This window comes from Bactrocera neohumeralis, chromosome 2 (assembly GCF_024586455.1).
Source record: "Bactrocera neohumeralis isolate Rockhampton chromosome 2, APGP_CSIRO_Bneo_wtdbg2-racon-allhic-juicebox.fasta_v2, whole genome shotgun sequence".
In the NCBI taxonomy this organism is placed as follows: Eukaryota; Metazoa; Arthropoda; class Insecta; order Diptera; family Tephritidae; genus Bactrocera; species Bactrocera neohumeralis.
This window is the reverse complement of record NC_065919.1, coordinates 57184684-57211081: the sequence shown is the minus strand read 5'-3', so window position 1 is coordinate 57211081 and position 26398 is coordinate 57184684. Positions and strand designations below refer to the sequence as shown.

General features: G+C 35.8%; 2 protein-coding genes across 8 annotated transcripts in view; one reads left to right on the top strand and one right to left on the bottom strand.

Moving 5' to 3' along the window:
- LOC126751772 (acetylcholinesterase) overlaps positions 1-25121 on the bottom strand; it is a 454065-nt gene extending 428944 nt beyond the window's left edge. For 2 of the 7 annotated variants that reach the window (XR_007665922.1, XM_050462294.1), the window contains exon 1: positions 16555-17293. The gene's annotated coding sequence lies outside the window, so the exon portion shown is untranslated. Of the gene's footprint in view, positions 1-16554; positions 17294-24853; positions 24947-24997 lie in introns of those variants that run through there. The other 5 variants (XM_050462297.1, XM_050462295.1, XM_050462298.1 and 2 more) reach the window with 5 other exon arrangements.
- The window catches only part of LOC126751778 (uridine phosphorylase 1), a 453502-nt gene that overhangs the window by 388928 nt on the left and 38176 nt on the right, over positions 1-26398 (top strand). The window lies entirely within an intron of this gene.

Genomic DNA, 26398 nt, shown 5'->3' with positions numbered 1-26398 from the left:
AAATGCAGAAGTCATTAGCATTTCCATGCGGTACTAAGAAGTAATTAGTGAAATTATATAATACTATTCAACGAAAATTAAATCTCTTGATACTTAACACATTAATAAAGTTATTGAATACTAATATATAATCATTAATTATAATTACAATTTCACACAAAAGGGATTGGTTTGTAATATGATGAAGTATGAGTTCGCAGCTAATTTCCATGTAATGTTAACACATTAATAAAGTTATTGAATTCATTAAATTGCATTAGGTATTACATATAAGTAGTAGAAGTATTATGAACACCTGAAACGTGTTATCGGTAGTGTCTAAAATGTTAATATTTCTTCTAAATGACATGAAAACAATTACCAATAATCATTAATCATAATTACTGAATCAGAAAATATTTTTTGCAATCCTCCAACGCGAGTGGTATGAGTCTAAGCTAACTGTATGATGGTTTGTGAGTACCAACGCGGTATGATTCTAAGCTAACTATGATGGTTTGTGGCTTAGAAAGGGAATATCAAGCTTCCAGGATCAGATGATCAGGAAATTAAAAGTGCTGACATTTCATCGGAAGATTATACATACATATACTGTAGACTATTTAGAAAATATATATGAATATATGTATGTATGCATGTATGCATAAATTGTCGAATTATTCTCGCCAAGGTTAATAACTATTATATTGCCGCAATGCCTACACCATTTTTATATAAAGTGTAGTCTATTGAAGTGTTCGAAGTAAGCACATAACCAATTTTTAGCCCTTGCTCACAATTTACATATACATATATCCATACAAATACATATGCATGAAACCAATCAGTGAGACATACAATTTTTGGCATTGACTAATATTGCAAAATAACCGAAAAATCACGAGGCGAACTTAATATCCATAATTGCATAAGCACACATACAATATTTTTGTGTTGTGTCCTATAATCATATGTAGGCGTATATGCATTGGCAATGCTTAACCTTGACGATTTTGCAAAAACTGTCAGTAATCAAATTGGTAAATGAGTAGCGCAAATGGATATTCGCTGATATGATGGTAGTTGTTGACATTGGCAATGAGTACGAGAGCGTGAAATTCCTCAATTAGGCAGTGAAAGATTGAATACGAAATTACAGAAATCGCTGCCAAACAGCAAAAGCTAACAGTATATATATATACAAAATATAAATGTATGAATCGTTTTGGGTCTTGCAACAACGAGTTAGAATAGATATCACAAAAGAGACGCTTGACAACGTAGCTGAGAACCCTTCATTCACTAAACGCCACTAATGCGAAGATATGTGGGTTTATGCATATCCCGTCGAAACTGTTCAACAAATGAGCGAATGGCGTTCGAAAAATTAGTCGAAACTGAAAATACCATAATTCGTTGCAGACGACTTCAAGCCATCTCCAGGTTTTTAATAAAAGCAGCGTTGAAGCGCTTGTATTGGTGATCATAAAAAGTTGTAATAAAATGCGTGAAAATGCTAGTACTTTTTTAACAAGCCGGTTGTATTTTTGAGGTATTGAGCTTTTAATTCAAATAAACTAAAAAAGTTATTAATTTTTAATGAATTTCGATATCTTTTTGGCTCCATTTTCTGAAGCCTGTTTTTGTCAATTCAATTTAGCCTCACGTTCTGCAGCACAACCAGCGAAAACTATATCTCATTCAACACTAACGACTCAAATGGTTTCTAGCTGTTCTATCAGCATCGATCAGATATTCCCCATGCGCCAAATCTCGAAAAAAAAACGTAAAAAGAGGATCGACACACATCACTCTTCGTCGATTTCAAATCTGCTTTTTACAGCACGAAAAGAAGCTGCCTTTATATGGCTATATCTGCAATTGGTATCTCCGCAAAACTAATACGGCTGTGTAAAAAAGCTGCATCCGAATCGGAAAGGCCCTCTCCGAGCCGTTCGATACCAAACGAGGTTTCATACAAGGTGTCTCCCTATCGTGCGAGAAAATAATTCGAGCTGCAGAGCTGAATTGAGCAGGTAAAATCTTCTACAAGAGTGTATTATTGCTCATAACTAACGGCGCGTTCTGCTTTCTCCAGACTGGACAAACAAGCAAAGCAAATGGGTCTGGTAGTGAACGAGGACAAGAGGAAGGCATTCCTATCATCAACCAAACGTCTTCGTACTTGTGACTTGGCTCCCACGTCACTGTTGACAACATCCGTTGTGTTTAACGTGGGTACCTGCTGACGACAGCCTTACCCCACTGCGCTCAAAAGCACAGCGGATCAAATCAATGCTTTGATCAGCGCCCCAAGAATGCTAGGCATTTTCAGTACCAATTGACAGTGTGGAATGGACACACTAACCACCTTGGTCGGATTCGAAGCCCATCTAAAATTTCTTTTTTCCAATTTTCTATCACCGTCCCACAAAAACACCCCGATCTATCCGATAGGTGCCTCTGATGCAAAAATGCATTCAGAGACCCATGTCCCATAAGCAACAAACCCAGACTCAGACAAAATCTGAAGTCTGGGTTATCCTTAACGTGCAATAGCACGCTGTGTGACAATCAGGTCAAGAGGGGGCGTCACTGTTACCAGTCATAACTTCAAAGACGTAGATAATTTCGCCTATCTTAGAGCCAATATTAACACCAACAACTACGTCAACTTCGAAATCAAACGCAGAATAACTCTTGCCAACAGGTGCTACTTTGGACTGAGTAGGCAATTGAGAAGTACAGTCCGGTGTCAGCTGCGCTAGCTAGGTCATATTGTCCGGATGGAAAAAGAGTACTCCAGCTCTGAGAGTATTTGACGCAGTACCCGCGGGGGAATCAAAAGAAGAGGAAGACGTCTATTACGTTGGAAAGACCAGGTCTGATTTCCAATTGTCGCCAAAGTATTTGACGCAACACGTGGAAAAAGAGGAAGACGTCTATTATGTTGGAAAGATCAGGTGAACAAGAAGCTGGCTACATTTGGAATTTCCAATTGCCGCCGAACAGCGAAAAGGAAGAACGAATGGCGCGCTGTTGTAAACTCGGCCCAACAGAGCCTTCGGATTGAAAACCATACCAATCAGTAGATTTCACAGCTGTCAATTTGGAAAAATATGCCTCTAACACCCTGTATGTGCGTTAGTATTAATGTATTTCTCATTCATCGCATTCAATGCTCAGTGAATTGGAAAGCGCAATAGCATTCTTATCGTTTGCTCTTTAACTTTTATTGTAATTTCCATGCTCTCTTTTCAATTCATTTGGCAAATGCTTTCTGCTCTGCGAATTTTAATGGTTTCCACACATCATAAGCTTTTGTTTAATCGAAACACTTTGCTGATTATGTGGATCTGGTATGTGAAACACTTGTAGAGGTATGCACACGCATATATAGTAGATATGAATGTGCTTAAGATATTTAAGAGCATATTTGAAGTCTCAAAGAAAATTAAAATCGTCTACGCAATGCAAAATTTAATGTGAGCGTGATGATTCGCAAATATTTAGTAGTTTTATTTTCTATAATTTTATTATGAAAACTCACTTATTGGCCGATATATGCGGCATAAAGACACTCGGAAGTTCGAAAAACTTTATATTGGAAATATGAGGACAAAGAGTAGTGTTGATCCAATACAACACATTTATAACCACCATGAGAAAGAGATTCTTTCTGAATTTCCATTATAAATCTGACACATTGACCGAGATTTTCTGTAAAAAGTCAACTATAGATACTGGGGTTCAATTATTCGGTACTTAGGGGCTTGAAGATTTTTTGTTCGATTTTAGCAATTTTTGACAATATAAAGGAATTATACGCGTAAAGTTTTATTCCGTTACTAAATCTATTAGCTATTGACTCGTGCGATATCAGCATGTAGGAGTATATAGCAGAGTTATCTATGCACTCGAAAATCCACTTATTCAATGATAATTTAATTACGAATTCAATATGCAGCGAGGCGTGAAACATGCAGATTACTTTTATGACTTTTATCGACGCTGATCAAATGTGAAGGCAGCAAATGCATTCATTCATTTTGCTGTCATTTAGCAAGCGTTGCTATGATGCCATATGATTTTTTTTTCTGTTGCTTTTTTCGCAGAAAAATGAGCACAAAGCGAGAGCTACTTCCGCATTGTGTCGGCGACAAGCAGCAGACGCCTCCGTCACATGCAGAATAGACGTGAAAAAATATGAAATCACACAAATTTAAGTGTGATATAAAATTTACATATGCAGACTTGATTTGTAGGCGAGTGTGTGCGTGCGAGCAACGGAAACAGTATGCTGCGAGGGTGCAAAATGACTTCTACAGTTGAACGCGCGCACACTTTCAACTTGCTCGCAATCACGCGTGAATATATGTCAATCGGCGGCAGGCATGCACACACACACACATACAAACATTTGTATGGCAATTTGCATAAAATCTCGCTAAAATCGCGCGGTGCACAGCCGGTGCACGACACTTTCCCAGAACTTTCGGTCTGCCAAAGCAATAATCGCATTCAACTCAATTAACACGTATACGCCATGGTGCAACCAAGCGATCAAATTAAACAGAAAATGCAATTCACATGCACACACATGCCTCTCTATGTGTGTATATGTGTGTGTGTAGTAGCGGACAGAAATGACATGAACAGACTGCCAACAATGACAGCCACAACAGCGGTCATCACGAGCTTTAGCACCGACGTCACCGGCGCATCACACACTGCAGCAGACAGGCCAACAAAAGTAAACTACAACACGAAACGCTTGAGCATGGCGGGGCATAGATGTCATGGTCGTCAGCAGTCGGGCCGTTGATGCTCCAGCACAGCTTTTGTTGTCATCTGCAGCAGCTGCATTGCGTTGGCAAATTGTCATCAGCATTGTTGCATTCAGCAACTGCTGCCGTCACAGACGTGCTAGCTCCGTTATTTTTATGCTATTTCCACATGTCATGCGTTGTTGCGCTGCTCGCCATCCAAAAACTTTAGTCTAAAGTTCATTTACGGTGCTTATTCGATAATTTGTCAGTTGTGGAGTGAATGAGTGTACGTGTGTGTGTGTGGGTGGTTGAGTGTTCCTGTCACTTTACTGTCGTTGGCGCATTACTTTTGTCCAACTTTCACAATGGTCACGAGTGAATTGCATTAAATCAACGTTCACATATACACATACATGCATGTATCTGTGTGCGTATTGTATCGAGAGTTACAGATCGTCTGCGTCAATGCAAAATTTCCATCAGTGTGGATATTTATGTGCAGTTCTCCCGCTGTGTGTGCACAATATTACAATTGAAAGTTTCAATTTCAGTCAAGTCCACTAATTTCCACTTCATTGTTGTATGTTGCTTTGAGAAGTTCATATAAAGCGCTTTTGACATTCTCACGCTGGGATTGGACTCGAGACGAGTGCACTTGCTGTGAGGGCTAAAAATGAAACTGACAAAAGTTCAGTATTTTTGGGACAAAACAAATTTGTTGTACAAGATAAATTATTAAAGAACCGAAAACATGGTTATTTGAATTTTTTACAAAAATTTTGAGATTATGTGAAGAAAGTTTAAAAGTTACTCCTGTCAATACCACTCATATGATAAGAGGAACAGATATTGCTACATACTAAAAGTTAGCAGAAACTCCGAATAAAGGTGTCTGGCGGAGAAGAAGTTTTTTCTGCTTAAAATTACTCAAAACCCAAAAAAACAGACAGTAATTTATTTTTATAGAGAATACAACCAATGATATGAAAACTACTCAAAATATGTAATTTTTGACAAAGTGGCTTTCCAAAAGAGTCTTTTTTAATGTTACTCTTCAAAAAATCTTAAAAAATCGAAATTGTGATCAAAAGTCTTATTCTTTCGATACATTTGACAAATTCATTTAAGAAAGACGTGGACTAACTCAGCAAACTCCATCCAGGGCCAGTGTTTATCGATGGTATGATGAATTCAATTGAGGTCGTGAAAGATTCCAAAACGAATTTCGGGAAGGTCGTCCAAACTCGGTGGTTGCTCCGAAGATTATTGATGCTGCGCATAAAATAATAATGCCAGACCGTCATGTGATCTATCGTTAGATAGACCCAAGATTTTGGAACCACCATACATTCATAATTGTATGGACATTTAACTATAAAAAATTTTTTTCACATTGAATCCCACACAATTTGCTGATCGCTCAAAAAAAAGTTCGTGTCTATTAATCGGGAGAAATGTTTAAAAAAACGATAGCTGTACTTCGAAACACGTCTATGAAATTGTGAGAGATGATGAAACGTATATGGGTATTTCAAGATGAGCCAAGTCCAAGACAAGTTGTTCGCGCACGAAGCGCTTCCAAACAAATGGTTGGTTTTTTGGAACAATTATATATATCGCAACAATGCCAATAGAAGAGTGCAGGACAATAAATTTTCATTTGTTTGCCAGTTGTCTTTCAAGAAATCAGGAAAAGCAACTGCCGAAGAGGGATCCTGCATCACCACGATAATGCGAGCTTTCAAACATTGACTGAAACAATTGTATTTTTGAGCACTCAAACCATCAATTTGATGAGTCATGCACCATATAGCCCTGACTTGGCACCGGATGACTTCCATCAGAGGGGTAAAACTGCTTGGTTCAAACGATTGCAAACGTGAATAGATCTTAACAGAGGTTATTTTGAAAAATAATAAAGCGATTTTTAATGATTAAAATTGCTTTTTGTTCTCAAATCCCGAAATATAAAAAGCTCCTCAGTTTGAAAATATCGATCTGAAATTTTGAAAGAACCATTATGGCAGACAGCTACCATACGAACTGATCGTATTGATCAAAATCAAGCAATCAAAAACTTTTTCAATTGACAAGATATGTATCTTCATGAAGTTTGGTATTGAGTGTTGCCCAAGGCGGTGGTACAATCTCCACACAAACAGTTCAAATCGGAACGCTTTGAATTTTGACCGATCAAAATCAAACTTTTTACATTTTTTTTATTTTTTATTATTTTATTTTATTTTTTATTTGCAATAGTATACTGTGGCCATTGCTTGAACTTGGTGCTTCCTTACATAATGATTATACATAGATATTATCCAACTCACTTTTAACGCTTCTCTTCGTTTTGAATTATTGCTTTAGGTTCAAATTCGTGGCTAAATTCATCAAAAAATTTCGGTGTTCCACTGCTAAGTACTTTAATACTTATATATGCTTAAATAATTACAAAAAAGCATTTCTTCTGATATATAAAATCTTAACTGTTTCCATATAAAAATTGCGAATTTCGTTTTTTTTTACTTGGAATACAATTTAAGAAACATAACTTTATCATAAAATTATCATAAATAATATAAACACATAATTGTGTATATGAACTGCTATGTGACTCATATATCACTAATATTCTTATGCTCGATCGCTTCATCTAAACACCATTATTTTAAGTTGGTTATGCTAATCGAAATTAATCAAGCACTTACTCGTATTTTCTTATCACATTCAACTTCAACAATTCGATATGAAACACAATTCACTATATTAATATACATACATATACTACATATATATACATATATACTATTTCCATTTATAAGTAACTCTTGAGACTTAAGTGCATTCTCAGAGTACTTTAAATTGTCACAACAAAAACTGCAAATTTAAATTGAGCGACAAGTTTGTGGAACCACATTTGTCCAACATACATACATATATAGATAGTTGTAGATTGTGATTCGGGAATGAAACTATGCTCACTTTTAAATTATGTAAATAATTTCTTTGACAATCTAAGTGAAACTTCATGCCACACGATACACGGCGGCACCGACAGCTGCGAAACAAAAATGAAAATCTTCATATGAATATAATTTCTAAACACACGAACATAACACATTCGTGGTTCGTAGATTTCAAATTCTAGCAAACACTGATACGCTTGTAATTTGTAGTGTGAATAAATTTAATATAGTCGGCGCACAGTGGGCAAAATACAAAAAATTTGCACTGAATTTGGGAAAATTTATTTTTTTTAAGTTAAAAAAATTAAAAAAAAAAAATAAAAAAAAATTATTTGAATAATTATTGTATAATATTTAACTCAATAATCCGGGTCAAATTTCAATAACTGAAAATATATAGTCAAATAAAAAAGTTTTCCATACAAAGGCTGGATTTCGATCGATCAGTTTGTATAGCGGCTATAAGCTGTAGTGGTCGGTATTCAAATATCATTGAACATGCTTTGTTATTTAGTCTCAGCATAGCCGAAATACTATTAAAAATAAATATCTATTTATATTTTAAACATACATACATCATACTAATATTATAACTGCGAATGTAAGTCTGTTTGTTACGCTTTCACGCAAAAACTACTTAACTGATCATCATGAAACTTTATACATATACTGTTGAAGGTATTAGAAGTAACATAGGGTACTTTATATTAAAACAAAAAGTTTTACGAAAGAAAAAAAAAATTGTTTGTCAAAAAATCGTCAAATTTAGAGTTGTCGGCGCATAATTCCGCTCTCTTTTTACGAATAGCTTCGAGCAAACGACGCATAACACTCAAATCTTGTTCTAGGTGGAGCGGTCGAAAGGAATTCAGAGCGCACCAAACTTCGATAATCGAAGAAAACTGTCAACATAATCTTGATTTCGGACCTGCTTTGGCATAGTTTTTTCGGCTTCGGCTCACTTTTGGTTATTCGGCCGATTGATCGTCTATTCCCGGGTCGAATACGTAGATGCAGTAATAATATGTTTCATAACATCCTAGTAGTCGGGAAGCACTGTTTCACAGACGTTAACGCTGACGCTGTTTCTGGAAAAATGTAGTGATTTTGGCACCTTGACACTCTTGTTTCAACTTTTCTTAGGTCCAAATGATCTTTCAAAATGGTTTTCACTAATCCGTCTGATATTCCAATGATGCCGAAAATGGTCTAATATTGGGTGGTCGAAAAATATTTTCGCATTTTGTCAATAGATGTCGTTGCAGTCGCATATCTCCAGTGCTACCCATTGTCATATCATATAGTGTTGGGAAGGTGAGATTTTAGGCTTCATTTGAACAAAAAGAAATTGAATTCGGGGAAGTTGTAAAAAAGTTACAGCTTCACAAATGAGTGAAAATAATGAATAAATTCGCTATATTTTGAAATTTTTGTATAGAAAAGGTTTGATTAGAATTACGAAAAGACTTTTTCGACTACCCAATATTTTTCAGAATACGACAGTTTTTTTTAAAGGGATTCACTGTAGGTGTGCCTCTTAAACCGATAACACTAAGAACATAATCACATTATTATTAAATCTTCTCGATTCTTAAGAAAATGCCAGGTCCAACTTAATTATTTTCAAATCACTTAAGTATATATATTTTTTTAATTTAACATCTGACTAGAAAATACTTAAAAATCTTTCAAATGAAAAACCTAGTTTACTCGTATATACGTATATAGTTGTATGTATAAATTTTCTTCTAAAGTCACAAATTGGAAACTTAATTGTTCTTCTGCAAGTCAATAATCTTGTATACAAGTATTTATGCTATGCTTGTATGCTATTCATATGCATTAATTTAATTAAATAATTTTGAGTTATGCAATTTATTAATCTCCAACCGGAACTCGTGCTTGTTCAAGCGTTTAATTGTATGATGACAAGTAAAAAATTCTAACCTACAAATCTGCAAATACCGACACACCTGCATACGTGAAGCTAGAAACGGAGGCTGCTCACACATCCTCACACGAGAGTATGAATACTTTCATGTATGAACTTGAGTTGTGACCATCAACGTACATTTGAGTAGAGAATATGTGCAATTATAATGCCGTAAGCAATAAATCTGCGGGAAAGCGCTTTTAAACACAGCATTAAGTCATTTCTAACTTTTACTTATGATATTTCTGCTTCGTTGTTTAAATGCCGCTTCCTTTCTCTTTGATTATTATTATTTTTTTGCGAAAGACATTTTCAATTGAAAAAGTGTGTATGTGTAGTCAGCCATTTGTATGAGCGTTAAACTTTTTTCTTACATACATACATATGTACAAATAAATGAATACGTATGTTTGTTGTATTGTCAATATTTTTTGCTATGTTCCTTATTATTTAGTGGAAAATTAAAATTTCAACCATTCAAAGATTTAAAATGTGTTTTAAGCACACTTTTTCACATAAAACCATAAAAATCGCTAAATTACTGTATTTAAAGAATGGCAAGTAGACACTAATAACTTCTTCAACTTGTTTGTGCTATATTGCATTTCCACAAAGCCCATGGAAAATTCAGTAAGCGAGAGTTACTGCTGTCATATTCATGTTGCATCCAACAATTGCAGATTGTCACTAAAAATCAGCATTCACTTAGATTTCCAAGCTTACATGATAAAGCGCCAAGTTGAATTATTACACTTTACGGTTATTTCCATAAATTAGGTGTCAGTTGGTCAAACATACTGACCCAGATTATTCACTATCGCAGTATTAATCCACCACCCACTCGTATATAAACATTTCAAGTCAAAAAGGCGATTTTTATCAACAAAACCACGGCCTTAAGCTTTGACTTTAAAATGTTTGGTACATCGAGTTAAGCTCTTAAACGTTTTGAAAAGCTAGACACGTATGCTAAATTCATTCTACTAACCTTTTCACCCTGCGCACTGTTTCAGTCACTGTAATCACTTTTTATTTTGTGTTGAGTACAAAAAAAAAATTGTCTAATCCGCTGTGGTGCTGCATTATGCCACGGAGCTTATTGAGATTTATGTTTGGAGCGCACACTTGACACACACGCGTATAACGGTGCATACAAGCTGACGTATGCCTGTCAAGCAATTAACACCCTCAGCGATAAGGCATATTGTGTGGTCACTTCCAGTGGGGTCCAATTGTGTGAACTATTTTATGCCCTCTGCTGTAATATAAAGCTACTAAAACTAGTCATTTATAGGCTCATTTATTAGTAAGTTATATTCGGTTAAGCGAGGGCTAAGATTATGTTTGCATGTGTACTTACTGTCGCTCTCTTTATCGCTTTTATACCCGGCGTACGATTTTTGACTATTTATTTCGATTAGGACGTGTTGCGCTCTTACAGTCTTTTCGCACAGCCAAATTATTTTAATATATTAAGATTATAATTGAGAAACCAATTTTTGCCTTTCACACAGCTCGATTAACTATTCAGCTGTTATACTTGCTTGTACTCTTCATTTTGTATTTATTCTAACAAATAAATTTTATCAGCTGATTGCTATTTTATCGAAGAACACAACCAAATTTACAGCCTACCCAACAACCAAAAGAGTTAAACAAAGCCAAATTTACAGTGTGGACAACAACCCGCAGAATTGCATCCCAGTTTCGATTTGAATTCGATTAAGGGGTTACATGTGTTTACGGAATTCAAAAAATAGATTTTTTTCTACAATATTGTCCTAAAGTTGATCCGCGTAATAGTTTCGGAAATACAGCCTTGAAAACTTGTGCGCTCGAGATTACCTAGGCTTAGTGCGGCGTCTTTGAACGCGTTTTTCTAGAAACTGTGTTTTTGAAGTAGTTGACAAGAGTTCTCGAGAACTATTTAATGTAGTAAAATTAATTTTTATTTTCCAAAGAAAATCAATCTAAATTAGCGCTTTAATCGAGCAAAGGTCGGTAAATTGATCAATTACCTCCTGTGCGAAAAGGCTCTTAACTTCATATTTCTTGCTGATACTCAGTTTGAACTCACAAATACAGTCGTAGAGTCTTTCAAGTTAAAGTATCACTGTTCATAAACCAGCTTTCGATTAGAAACTCAAAATGATACGCTTCATCACAAATTTAGATATAAAAGTTTTGAAAAAGTTAAAAACAATTATGTAAAGATAGTAGTGATAATGAATAAATGAGGTTAAGTTTCGAATCTTGCAAGATTGTAAGAACATTACAGTATATTCAGTTTCATGCAGATTTATTTGGCAAATATTTCTAAGGCGATTTCTACGATAAGTGAAATTATTCAAAGAGGCTCTGGAATACGTTGACGTGGAACCACGTCCAGGACGGCCATCAACATCAGTTGATAATCAACACGTCAATAAAATAAAAGAATTTGTGCTTGATAATCGATGATTTATAGGCAGAGATCTTACTGGCATCGTTGAAATGTCGGAAAGATTAGTGAAAACCATTTTGAAAGATTATTTGGGCCTAAGAAAAGTGAAAGCACGTTTCAAAACCACTCAGTTTTTTTCGACAAACAGCGTCGTATTAGCGTCGGTTATGCTTCTCAACTACCAGGATGTTATGAAACGTATTATTGGCAATGAATCTTGGAGTTATGCTTACGGCCCGGAAACAGACGATCAGGCGAATATCGTGTCAAAGGTAAGTCGAAGCCGAAAAAACCACGTCAAAGCAGGAAAAAATCAAGGTTCTGTTGACAGTTTTCTTTGACTATCGAACTGTGTTGTACCGGCCCAACGTTCAAAAAGGAATACTATTTGAGTGTTAGTCGTCGTTTTCGCGAAGCTTTTCGTAATATGAAGCAGGAATTATGGGCGGACAACTATTGGTTTTTGCACTTGATTTAGCTCCGTATGACTTTATTACACTTTCCCAAATCAGCACCAAAGTTTTAGATGAAAATACAGCTTCAGGAAATGTACACTAGGTATAAAAAATCTATTTCCTCTCTCCAACACACACTTTTTCTAGCGCACCTCGATGCTCTCGTTAATTTTTTATGTTTTCTCATTTGATGGTTGCATAAAGAAGCGATTTTTTTTGTCAGAAATCTAATATTTTTTACTTATTTTGCTTTGTCGGTTATACTTCTCCATTTCAGTTTTATTTGTTTTTTATAGTGGCATTTGCCAACGCTCACCTATCATAATCGTCACTATTTATTTATGTATGTGTAGACAAGTTATTGTTTACGATTTGCACTCGCTTAATGTATTCCTTTCAATGAGCCGTTAAACTAGACTAAATTGTTGTTAAATTTCTAAACAATAAATCATGTGCACGTAAGCTCCGCTTGTCAGAGACGATAGAATTACACAATTTTATGATGAACTAAATACCTGCGTGCATAAAAACATACGAATATGTATGTTTGGATATGTATATGTGTGTTAGTGTATGGATTTGTGCCAGTTTATTTATGCAAAGTCATGTAGAAATCAGATTGTTCAGTAACTGCTCATCTAATTTTCAAAATGCAATATAAAACAATGAATAATAACTTCAAATTGTTTCAAATGACTGGGATATGAGATTTTTTATAGAATGTAGCTGTAATGGTTTCAAGTCTATTGTTTTTCAGTTCAAAATATCGGTTACGGTTTCGAAATTACCTTTTACGAAACGAAAACTTTAATGCATATCTGTATAATATATTTCCGTTTGAACAGAATTTTTCAGTTGATAAAGAGTTTTATTGATATACTCTCTTTAAACGGTTATACTTTTTACCCTTATGGTGTTTAAGAGATTAAGAGTTTTCCACTGCGCTGTAAGACATTTTTTGTTTAAAAAAAGTATGTCAAAAACATCAAGATTTCATTATTTATTGCTCTCATATTCTATATACAATAGTAGACGTCTTGATTCGCCACTTTTCTGATCGCTCAGATTGACTTTTACTCACTTAACAAAAAAATATTAATGGAGAAAGAAACGAATAAGTTGAACAGTTGATTTAACACTCACTCGCTCTACCGCTCGAATGAAATCAGTCTTGTTCAGCACCAATAGAGTGTTCGATTCACCACTCAACACATTTTAGTTAACTAAAAAATCTATACAAAAACAAGTAAGGAAGGGCTAAGTTCGGGTGTCACCGAACATTTTATACTCTCGCATGATAAAGTGATAATCGAGATTTCATTATACGTCATTTACATATTTTTCAAATACCGTATTTTTGTAAAGTTTTATTCCGCTATCATCATTGGTTCCTAATGTACTATATATTATACAGAGAAGGCATCAGATGGAATTCAAAATAGCGTTATATTGGAAGAAGGCGTGGTTGTGAACCGATTTCACCCATATTTCGTACATGTCATCAGGGTGTTAAGAAAATATTATATACCGAATTTCATTGAAATAGGTCGAGTAGTTCCTGAGATATGGTTTTTGGTCCATAAGTGGGCGAGGCCACGCCCATTTTCAATTTTTAAAAAAAGCCTGGGTGCAGCTTTCTTCTGCAATTTCTTCCGTGAAATTTAGTGTTTCTGACGTTTTTTGTTAGTCCGTTAACGCACTTTTAGTGATTTTCAACATAACCTTTATATGGGAGGTGGGCATGGTTATTATCCGATTTCTTCCATTTTTGAACTGTATATGGAAATGCCTAAAGGAAACGACTCTATAGAGTTTGGTTGACATAGCTATAGCAGTTTCCGAGATATGTACAAAAAACTTAGTAGGGGGCGGGGCCACGCCCACTTTTCCAAAAAATTACGTCCAAATATGCCCCTCCCTAATGCGAACCCTTGTGCCAAATTTCGCTTTAATATCTTTATTTATGGCTTAGTTATGACACTTTATAGGTTTTTGGTTTCCGCCATTTTGTGCGCGTGGCAGTTGGCCGATTTTGCACATCGTCGAACTTAACCTTCTTATGGAGCCAAGGAATACGTGTACCAAGTTTCAGCATGATATCTCAATTTTTACTCAAGTTACAGCTTGCACGGACGGACAGACGGACGGACAGACAGACATCCGGATTTCAACTCTACTCGTCACCCTGATCACTTTGGTATATATAACCCCATATCTGACTCTTTTAGTTTTAGGACTTACAAACAACCGTTATGTGAACAAAACTATAATACTCTCGTTAGCAACATTGTTGCGAGAGTATAAATATAGCATTGTAATGGCAGTGTATATATAGTGGAAAAGAATCAAAACTACTAGGCAGAAAATATTAAAAAAAGAAGAACTAGAAAGATAGATACAGAGAGAGAAAGAGATAGATAAATAACACTTCAAAAATGTTTAATGTAAAGGAAAATATAAATCCAAAAAATAAAAATGAGAAGCTTGAGTATTTAATTAAATTTGTTAGGTTAAGTTCAACTCCATCTGATTTCTGAGACGAAGGATACACCTAAAACTATTACAACCCTTCACTCGGATATCAGAAAGATATCAAGTTTGCACTAAAAGTAAACGTCATAGACTCTATACAGTAAATATACATATGTATATATAAATGATGGCCATGATGAGCTGAGTCGATTTAGCCATGTCCGTCTGTCTGTATACAACAAACGGGTGCCTCTATTTTTGAAATTTTGATCAGAAATTTTGCAGACGTCCTTCTCACCCAAGAAGCTGTACATTTATTGAAAATTCCGATATCGAATCACTATAGGACATAGATGTCATACAAACTGAACAAACGGAATAAACTGCTTATATGGAGAGCTTTTATTATAGCTTCGGAGCAAGTGAAATTAACGCTTTTTTTCAAATAACTTCGACCAACCGGCAGTTTAACCGGTTAAAACGTGTTTTTCTATAAAATTGCCAACTTCGTTGAGAATGGAGGTCATTCCTCTATAGATTTACTAAAACTGGTTGAAAAAAATTCTAAAAAATTACAAAACTAAAAAAGTAATTAAAGCTTTAGGAAAAAATTACATTTATCACAAATTTTAAATTTTATCTTGCTGGACAGTTGCCGAAAAAGTAGTCACGCACTTATCTCAGTCACCTATGACAATCGGCAGAACAAAACAAGGAGAGCATTTCTCATGTCATTATAAGCTTATATGGTATACATTTTCATACAAATATGTTCATACATATATGATGTATATGACATAGGTTTCCAGATCTTATGTCTGCCTAAGTAAAAAGATAAATGTGTGGCACAACGTAGTGAGATGTTATAGCTGTGCAAAGGGAATAGTATAGTAAAATGCTAAACTTATAAGTAAATAGAAATGTTCGCTTGGACGGAGAAAGTACACGGCATCCCACTAACACACAAAGTCCTTACACAATGTATCACTTCACATGAGGAGGTAAACACAAAAGTAGGCTAGCTCAGCTGTCAAGCAACGAAGCAGCGGGCCAAAGTGGAGTGAGTGAAATGTTGACGAGCTGGCAAGCTGTGATGGGAATTATGCGATATGTGGCGGGGATGAGTGTCATGCTGTGGTTTGGGGACGCGTGTCAAAAAATCAAGCAAAAAACAACTTTCACGGATCACGTTGCCCATCAAAAATCGCACGATGAAATTTTGGCAGAAAAACTAAGCATGATGTAAAATTAAGGTAAATGAAAGGCAAGAAAAATTATGACCTTGTAGGAAAACCGTCTGGTAATCTCACGAAGTTTTAGACACTTTTAGAAATTTTTAGCAGCCATTAATAAAATATTCAAATTTTGGATGAAATATTAGGTTGATTTTTGTTAGCAAAAAGCATTCATGGCACAGTACTTATATAAGAAAAAGTTCAGGTTTTAAAAAAACATACATATTTCAATACTTAAAAAATATATTTAAAGTTAAACAAATTATGGTATAGAGTAAAATTTAGTTGAAAAGTATACTCACCAAGTAAAAGTCCTATTTATATTTTTCGCACAAAATTTTAGCAGCAGCTTTTATTTGTTACAAACACTCGAGGAAATAGTACAGTATTGTTGTTGTTGTTCTAATTTTTTTTTTGCCTTTTTGCACTTCTTTCAAACTCGACACAATTGCACTGACAAATGGTAAATATTTTCAATTAGGGGCTGTTCTACATGCTTTACGCTCAAATCTACAAGAAACAATTTCGCACTCCAGTATTTTTAAACACGAATCCACATTTAGTAAAAAATTTTCATGTTTTCAAAATATCGTAGCATACTTTCTAGCGCGCAGTTATTTTACTCGGAATGCTTGAGGAGTATCATAAATGGCTGACACTAAAAACATGCACAAATATTTTTTTAATTAACCAAATTTAATATTATTTTTAATTATTTTATTTTTTTTGCAATTTTCAATTCAGCAGAATTATTAGTACTTTCCTAAATTTTTTAAACCGCATTTGTTATACTATATACTGTAAGCTGTGCAGTACATTTAAATCTCTCACTATTAAATGTTTGTTGCCTTCTCTTATATATGGTGCATATATGTAAATTCTTACATACACTATAGCTCCTTTACAAACACACCGTTATACATATGAATTTATGTTAACTACTTTAACCAACGCGTTCACGGCTGGCGTTTATTGCAGCGTATTTATCCGCTTTTGGTCTCAACACGACAACGTCTCAAACTTGACTGAGCCGAACATCCTTTTGAGTAACATTTTTAAAGTGTTCTACATGCTGCCTATGCGCTTCGTGGCATATGATTGCCTATGCCACGATACTCACAACAAAAACCAAACAAAGTTGGTTTGCCCTCTCCCCGCTTGGGTGGCTGAGTGTGGCGAGTGGAGCTTCGAAATACCGTCAATCGCTATGTGTATTTGAAATATCTTTACTTGTGTGTACATATGTATGCTTGTTAGAAATACAATTCTGAGAGTCCATGAGATTCTTAATAAGCGAGCGCTGTTACAAATGCTCAGTAAATGTTATAAAATCTCTGTTAAAGCTTGAAGCTTTTGCATTGTTATTTGTTGCTGCTGTTGGCAGTGCTTAAACATTATTATTCTTCATAGATTTATTTTTTTAATTAATAACGGCTTAATTGTTTACATACTTTTTATACATGGTAAATGAAAAAAGTGTAATCGAACTAATCTCACTTTTTGGGAAATATGCGAGCGGATGGAATGACCCTACAAATCTTAAAGAACGATGTTATGAGACATTTTTCAATCTCATAACTCGTATTTTTTCTGGATTTAATACTTTTACTGTATTTTCATGGCAAATTTTTGTTATTCTCTGACAGCTTTGGCAAACTGTCAAAACATTACCAGCATGACGTTTAATGCAACTCCGAGACAAGATCGTTAATACTTGCGAGTAAGATGAGATCTTCTTGGCTGCTGACTGTTTTTCAGAAAAAGTGACAAATAGTCACTCTAAAATATGTACCGTTATTTTAATATTTTTGTTTGCATATAAGACAACACATGCATGCATCAGCTTATTTGTCAAATATGGTCGGGCGAAAGCATGCCCAACGATTGAATTTAAGTGTGCTTTGCACAATCCACAAAGGGGGAGACCCTAAAATCTGCGCCAACCGACCAGATATTCATCATTCGCCAGATTTTGGAAAAGACCCGTGAAAGGAGAATCGACACAAACCACCACTTCGTCGATTTCAAAGCTGCTTTCGACAGCACGAAAAAGAACTGCCCTTATACTGCGATGTCTGAATTTGGTATCCACTCAAAACTAATACGGCTGTGTAAACTGACATTGAGCAATACCAAAAGTTCTGTCAGGGTCAGGAACGATCTCTCAGAGCCATTCGATACCAAACGAGGTTTCAGACAAGGCGACTCCCTATCGTGCGACTTCTTCAACCTGCTGCTGGAGAAAATAATTCATAATTCATAATGCATCAACAGCAACAACAATGTCAGCCTCGAAATCCAACGCAGAATAACTCTTGCAAACAGGTGCTACTTTGGACTAAGTAAGCAATTGGAAAGTAAAGCCATCTCGACGAACAAAAACCAAACTCTATAACTCACTCATTATTCCCGTCCTGCTATATGCTACAGAGGCATGGACGATGGCAACATCTGATGAGTCGACATTACGAGTTTTCGAGCGAAAGGTTCTACGAAAGATTTATGGTCCTTTACCCGTTGGCCACGACGAATATCGCATTCGATAGAACGATGAGCTGTATGAGATATACGACGACATTGACATAGTTCAGCGAATTAAGAGAAAGCGGTTGCGCTGACTAGGTCATGTCGTATGTATGGACGAAAACACTCCAGCTCTGCCGGGGGAAGCAGAGGAAGACTTCCACTCCGTTGGAAAGACCAGGTGGAGAAGGACCTGCCTTCGCTTGGAATCTCCAATTGGCGCCACGTTGCGAAAAGAAGAAACGACTGGCGCGCTGTTTATAACTCGGCTATAATCACGTAAACAGTGTCTACGCCAGTAAAGAAGAAAGAACGCAAAGAATAAAATATATCGAGTAACTTCATTATGAGGCCCCTTGATTATATACAAATATAGAATCCATTGATTTGCTCAGCATAACTTATATAAGTATGTATGTACTCATGCAAATCGCTTGATTCATTTTCATCTTAATGACTAATTAGTGGGTTATCAACATTAAGAAAAAAAAAAAAAAGAAGTAAATAAGGTCTAAGTTGGAGTGTAACCGAACATTTCATACTCTTGCAAGGGAAGAAAGCCAAGGAAATATCTTCAGGTGTTATCAAAACTTTATATTCAAATTTTTCCAAACGAATTCAGCATTAATTGTTCAAAGAAATTTGAATGGAATACATTCAAATGTATATCTTAACTTATAACGGATGATCCAAGTAGCGGTATTTTTTTTAATAGTTTTGTTTGAGGCATCACGCGTGAGTCGTGTCAATTTTTCATGTTCGCAGCAACTTGGAGTGACATATGGAACTACTTGGCACAGTTTACGTCGAGATCTTAAAGGTATGGCTAATGTAAGTGTAAGTGTTAAGTGGCTTGTTCTCGTAAAAATATTTAGAAATAATCCTTTAAAATTATTGAACTAGGAGCAATATGGCCCCCGCAGGAATTCAAAACTCTTTTAGGCGCATCAGGACATTCAGGATCAACTTTTATTTTTGTTTCTCCACTTTCATTAATTTTGTTCAATAATTTGATAAGATTATTTCCTTATATTTTTACGAGAACAAGCCACTTAATACTAACACTTACAAAATACAACTTGTACAAGAACTGAAACTGCTCGACCCAAAAAGATCCGACGTTTTCGAGCTAATTATTCTATTTGTAACTGAATTGTTATGTAAACAACCGAAAAAAAGGGAAGAAAGAAATATCCTTCAGCAATCAGGCCCATTTCTGACTCAATGGGTATGTAAACAAGAAAAATTTCCGGATTTGGGACGAAGAGCAACCAGAAGAGATTCAAGGGCTGTCGTTTCATTCAGAAAAACACAACGGATTGGTGTGGTTTGTGAGCCGGTGGAATCATCGATCCATATTTCTTGAAAAATGATGCCGGTAAAAATACAACCGTCATGGCGACCGTTACTGCGCCAAGATAACTAACTATTTGATGGCTGAAATCGGAGCTCGTGATCTCAGTGACATTTGGTTTCAACAAGACAGTGCCATTTCCCACACATCTCTTCAGTCAATGTATTTATTGGCAGAACACTTCACGTTTTGGCATATCGTTTGGCCACCAGGATCGTGTAACACGTATCATACTACTCTTAGAGTTTCCTGAGAGGATATGTATAGTCTATTCGATTCAAACCTTAGAGCAGAACATCACGCGTGCCATTTGCCTGTTACCAGTAGAAATGCTTGAACGAGTCATCGAAAATTGGACTCAACGCGTGGACCATCTGAGACGTAGCCGCAGTCAACATTTGAAAGAAATAATCTTCAAAAAATAAATGCCAAAGAATGTTCTCTCGAATGATAATAAACATTCCCCACAAAATTCGAAGTTTCTGCGTTTTTTTCTTAGTCTTAATAGTGGGAAGCCGGAAATCACTATGTTGGTTTTATTGAGTCAGAAAAAGTCTGTGCTGATTCCATTAACATTTGACATTACTCAAATATACTCAAGAACATATTTTCAAGCAACTTTATAAAGATTTATAAATATTGACATGTTTACATATATATAGGGTATGTTTTAAATCACTAATTTTAGTTATATGGGGGCTATGGCAAGTTTTCACCCGATTTGATCAATTTTTGGGACAAAGATATACTGTTCCTAGAATGTAATTTCATATTCAATATTTTATCCAACATTGGCATATATGTTGTATTATAGTGATATATATATGTACTACTGTGATCAAATTGAAAGGTAAATTTTTAATTTATACTTCGCGTGTTTTTCTAATCGGTATTTTTGTTTTAAGTTGGTAGTACTGCTAGTGACATCTGTGCTAAATTCACGTCAAAAGAATCATTTATATTTGAGATATTCATCGTTTTGTGAGGCTCTAAGAGTGAATTCTTCGATTTTTACTATGTCTAAATTTATTGAACAAAGAAGTGCGATAATGCACCATCTCATACCACATTTTCAACTAATATCGTATCGTAACCACCGCATTCGCCTGATTTACCTTCGTGTAACTTCTAGCTATTCAACAAGTTCACATGACCACTCCGAGGAAACCGTTTTGACTCAATTGAGGATATAAAAGCTTTCTTCATTCTGGCCCAGATGGCCATCTACTTTGGAGGAGAAAATCTTTGCTTTGGTATATAGCGGAATCCAATTCAACCCGTTTTTGGTATACAGGCATACTTTTATCAGAAAAGGATTTGCGCTAAATTTCGATAACATATCTGTCAGATTGACCGCTATTTTCGATAAAAAAGGTTTGCTGTAGGAAATGGGGTTCTTATATTCGGTAAGATGCCCTATTTTAAGCGCACTTTTCAGGAAACGACTTACATTGTAAAAAAAAAAATACCCGAAAATTGTAAATAAAACGCAAAATATGTATGTAATTATTCATCAATATTTATTTCATCGCCTTCACTTATGTCAACGATTGTTGCAGTCCTCGAAACACTTTTTATAAACACAATCAACTGAAAACAAGAAAAAATCACACGAAGCCAAATCTGGTTAATAAGGTAATTGACCGATGGTATTTATTGCGTTTCTGACCTTAAATTCGGTCACAATCGTGGCTCGCTGCGATGATGCATTATTATCGTGTAAGATCTATGAATTGTCCTTCGACAATTCCGGCCATTTTGGACGGAAGTTCTCACGCAATCGCGGCCAAATAGAACTCCTTATTGACCGTCTATCCCTCCAGAACAAATTCACGATGCACAAAATCACGAGTATCGAAAAAAACACTGTTCATCACCTAGATTTTTGAGCGACTTTGGTGTAGTTTGTTATGTTTCGGATCGGTTTTTTCCCTCCTTTCCGATAATTGTTAACTTTTTTTGCATGTCAAACTCATAAACCTATGTCTACATGAATGTGGTATCGGAATTCGTACGATCAAGCATGTCCATACAACACTAGCCTGACGATTTTCAGGCACCATATTCGTCATATTTTTAATATATTCATCAGTTGAAGAGGTCGAAGGTCGTCCAAAACGAGGCATGACTTCAACGATCCATCGACCATCCTTGAACTACTCGTAGGATTGTGTTTTTGATAAAACTGAATCACCATAAGCCTTTTTCAACATTTGTAATAATTCCGCACCCGAAATTTGGTTAGAAATACAAAATTTTAGATAAATTCTTTGTTCAATATTTTTATCTATTGTAAAAATTTAATCGCACTACTGGGGTATACGGCCTTAAACAGCTGCTGCAAGCAAACTGGTGGACAAATCGTACTCATATTTGGCATAGTAATTAAAGACAGTCCTACCAACTTCCCAAAATACATTTTTTTGAAATATCATTTAACCGGAGAATTTAAATACAATTTCCGTGTGCTTGTTTGTCCCAATATATTCCGATACTTTTTTCAAAATGTTTAGCAATCTGTATCAAGTGAGAACAAAAAGAATCCACTTTTGCTATATTTAATCGACAGGTATAACAGCGGAACAATCGGTACAAAATTGTACCACAACTATTTTGTACTGGTTCTTCTTACCAAAGCACATGGAATAGTAAGCTCATTCCATAACCAAGGCGAGAGATTGAAAACATTTAGTACTTGGAGCAGCCAATAAAATGATTTCTGTAGTCCACAAATTTTACTGGGAACCAAATATAAAAATATGAATTGTTTTTATATAACTTTTAAAGATTGAGTCCTATTATTTATTGCAGCTTCTGTAATTATGAGTACGTGTATTAGGTGCCCAACTAAGTTCTCACTGTTTTTTTAATGAAAATAAAATTTTGTTGTAAGGAAACGGTTTAAAATGAATTATTCGAAGTATTGCCCAACGCTAGTCACAGCTTTTCCCTATCTTTCGGGCAAAGCTTGAATACCATAACGATGAAACTATTCATCTTGTGATGCTATCCAAGAATCAAGGCTTCTTTCATTGTCGTTTTGTGAGTGCAACTGCTGCTGAGCCAGACCATGCGCCATCGAACATAAAAAATTATAATCGGACGGGCAATATCTGAGGAATATGGTAGGTGGATTAGGACTGCCAATTTAAGCGTTTCTGAGTAGGATTTAACGGGTTTGGTAACGTGAGGCCGAGCGTTGTCATGCAGCGGAATCACTTTTTCGTGTCACTGCTGGTATTGAGGTCATAAGGAATCCAAGCTCCTTGTATCTAAATCATTCCCAACGCATGAAGTTGCTCTTAAATGGCTTGGACAATGCTGCAGTAAGCTTTTTTTGCATTTGACATGGATTCTCATCGAGCAGCGTCTCTAATTCACCTTCTTCGAAGGTTTTTGGCCTTCCTTCAGCCGGACGGTCGTTAATATCAAAATCGCCGTCTTTGAAGTGACGACACCAATCACGGTACATTTTTTCACATGGGGCAGCAGCTTCGTAAGCTTTTTGAGATTCCCAATGTGCTTCAGTCGCCGACATTTCGATTCTTAAGAAGTTCTCAAAACAACAACAAAAATTATATGTCAATAATGAGGCAACAACGCCATTTCGATTCTTAAGAAGTTCTCAAAACAACAACAAAAATTATATGTCAATAATGAGGCAACAACGCCAATTAAGCAGCTTATGTATGCTGCTTTTTGTAAAAATTACATTAAAACATACTCAAATACATACTGGAATATACTCACGTGCATAAAATAAACAAGAATTGTACTTGTTCACACACACACTCCTAGACTCACACACTCAATTTAAAGAAAACGCGCAATATTGCTGAAAACAATCAAAACAAATCCAGCCAAAGCCTGCTGACCTATTGTTGTTGTCTTTTTTTATTTTCATTTTTATTGCTTTATTTTACTTCTTGTTTTGCCTGTTATCTTTTGCCGCTCTCTTCGCCTCACTCTACAAGTATTGCTGAACAGTTAGTCAGTAGTTGTATGGGCCCGACTGGGGCACAAACAAGTGAGGTTATCCTGAACAGAGCAATTTCAGTTGGCTGGGAGACTGCTCCGGCCGTTTGTTCCGGCTGCGGTGAAAGGGCGAACGGATATGGAAGCGTTAAAATGAGAAAGCGACTGTGGTTTGGGGACCTACACTTGGCCAATGTGAATAAGCGCGAACGCGAGAGAGCGAAAAATCGATCACACCAAGCCGGAGGCAGCGCAGGTCTGTCTATATTTACTTAGGTGCGTGTGTTTGTTTCGCGTTGCAGCTGTTTTTTATCGTACAGTGCAAAAACAACTACACGATGAAAAATGAAAATGAAAAGAAATGTTTACATGCACACACAGAAGCGCCAGCGTTAACGGTTAGATACATACATATATACACACACACTCACAGATATACACATATGTATATGTACAAATGTGGGCCTATAAGCTTGCCTGCCGCGTACGAGACGCTAGTTCGGCACTTTAACCGAGTTTCCAGCGCCGTACGCCGTAAAGTATGCTATGTTTTTTCGCTGTTCTTAAAGTTTGCCATATGTTTGTGCAGCACAAAGATTTTTCACTTCACACGAGTTGTCATGCTTTGGCTACTTGCTTGTTTCTTTGCTTTCACAGTAGTTAATTCTTCGGTTTATGGTCAGAAATTAACTGTTTCGGTAGATGTCACTACTTGTTAATATTCATTATACAGTCGAATTGCAAATTACATAATTATAACTGTTGTTTAATGCACTCGCTTCAATTTGATAAGTTCAGTCCATACTAAGTTGCCTTATTGCACAAAATTACGCGTTCTAAAATTTAATTGAATAAATTTGTTTTTATAAATAATTTATTTGAAAATTTCCCACTCTTTACATTCCAACGTAACAGGATATTTCAGCGTTCAAAGTTATTAATCTATTATTTTTATATTTAGTTAACACTCCGCTGATGACCCGCTAACTTCAGCACTAACCGCGTCGAGAGAACACTCACGATTGAATTGCACCCGGGCAGGGAGCATACTCAGGTCGGCAAAAGTTATTAATTTTTCCGCTAAAGCTTTCTTTTGTCTGCTCACATCCGCCGAACGCCAACCACCTGCCAGCTGCAAGATGACCACCTGACAGCCCCCTGTCCGCTCTCTATTCATATGTGCATTGGTATTGGTGTGTGTATAACAGTTTTTGCTATACTTTTCGCTGGTTATTTCGTAATCTCAGGAATCAAAGCAGTTTTACAACGTGTGTATGTTTGTTTATTATAGAAATTTACTGTTATGCTCAGCTCATGCTAAAATATCTTTTAAATTTATTCTCTCCACCGCTTGTCGTGCTTTTTTGTGAGCTTTTGTACAAACTTTTAGCTTTTTGTTTATATTGCAGCGCTTTACGATTAGCTTACGTTGTTTATAATTTTTTCCACCTGCTATCCGTTACTTACATCTAGTCACCGTTGTTTCTTTAGTACTGCTCGTGGTTTTGATGCTCTGCAAACTTTACGGTTTGACAATTTCAATATATCAATTCTGTGTTAATTTTTTTGAGAAGACCTCGAATACAATTCTAAAAAGATTTCAACTTGAATAGTTCAATTTTAAGTAATCCGCTAGGTGGCGCTGTTGCTGAAAAATAAAAATCATCAATACCATTTTTAGAACTCAAATGATAATTGCAAGAAAGATAGAGTAGTTGACTCAAGTCGACCGATTTCAACTAAAGTAAAGACAAAATCAATAAATAATTTTCGTGTTACAACCGATCTCCAACACAACGCTGAAGAAAATGAAGGAAAAAAGCAATTTCTTGCAGAAGATCCGTACAATAACCGACGGTCATATATAAGAATCTAAAAATGACTGAGTTGCATTTATCCCAAAACATTGGTGGCTTTTGGCATGCCAAAATTCGTGTCCTGATCGGAAAAATTTTAAGTCATTGCTTGGAGAACCATATATAGAACATATGGAAAAAACATGATAGTAATTATATCCTAGTTTTCGAGTATAATTTATCTCTGAGTGATAACTGGAGCGAATTTCGTTCGAACGATTTTGGGACATATTTTGGGTATGATACGCGTCTTTGTTCGACTCGTCCCGATAAAGCTGATTTTTTTAAATAGTACCGTAAGCAGGTCTCCTTGGACAACTGCCGTTGACACATGGGTTTATGAGGTTGACATGCAAACAAGTCAACAATCATCGGAAAAACACGCCCAAGCCGCTTAAAAATCCAGGTAATACTCATTGTTTTTTTTTCGATATTTGT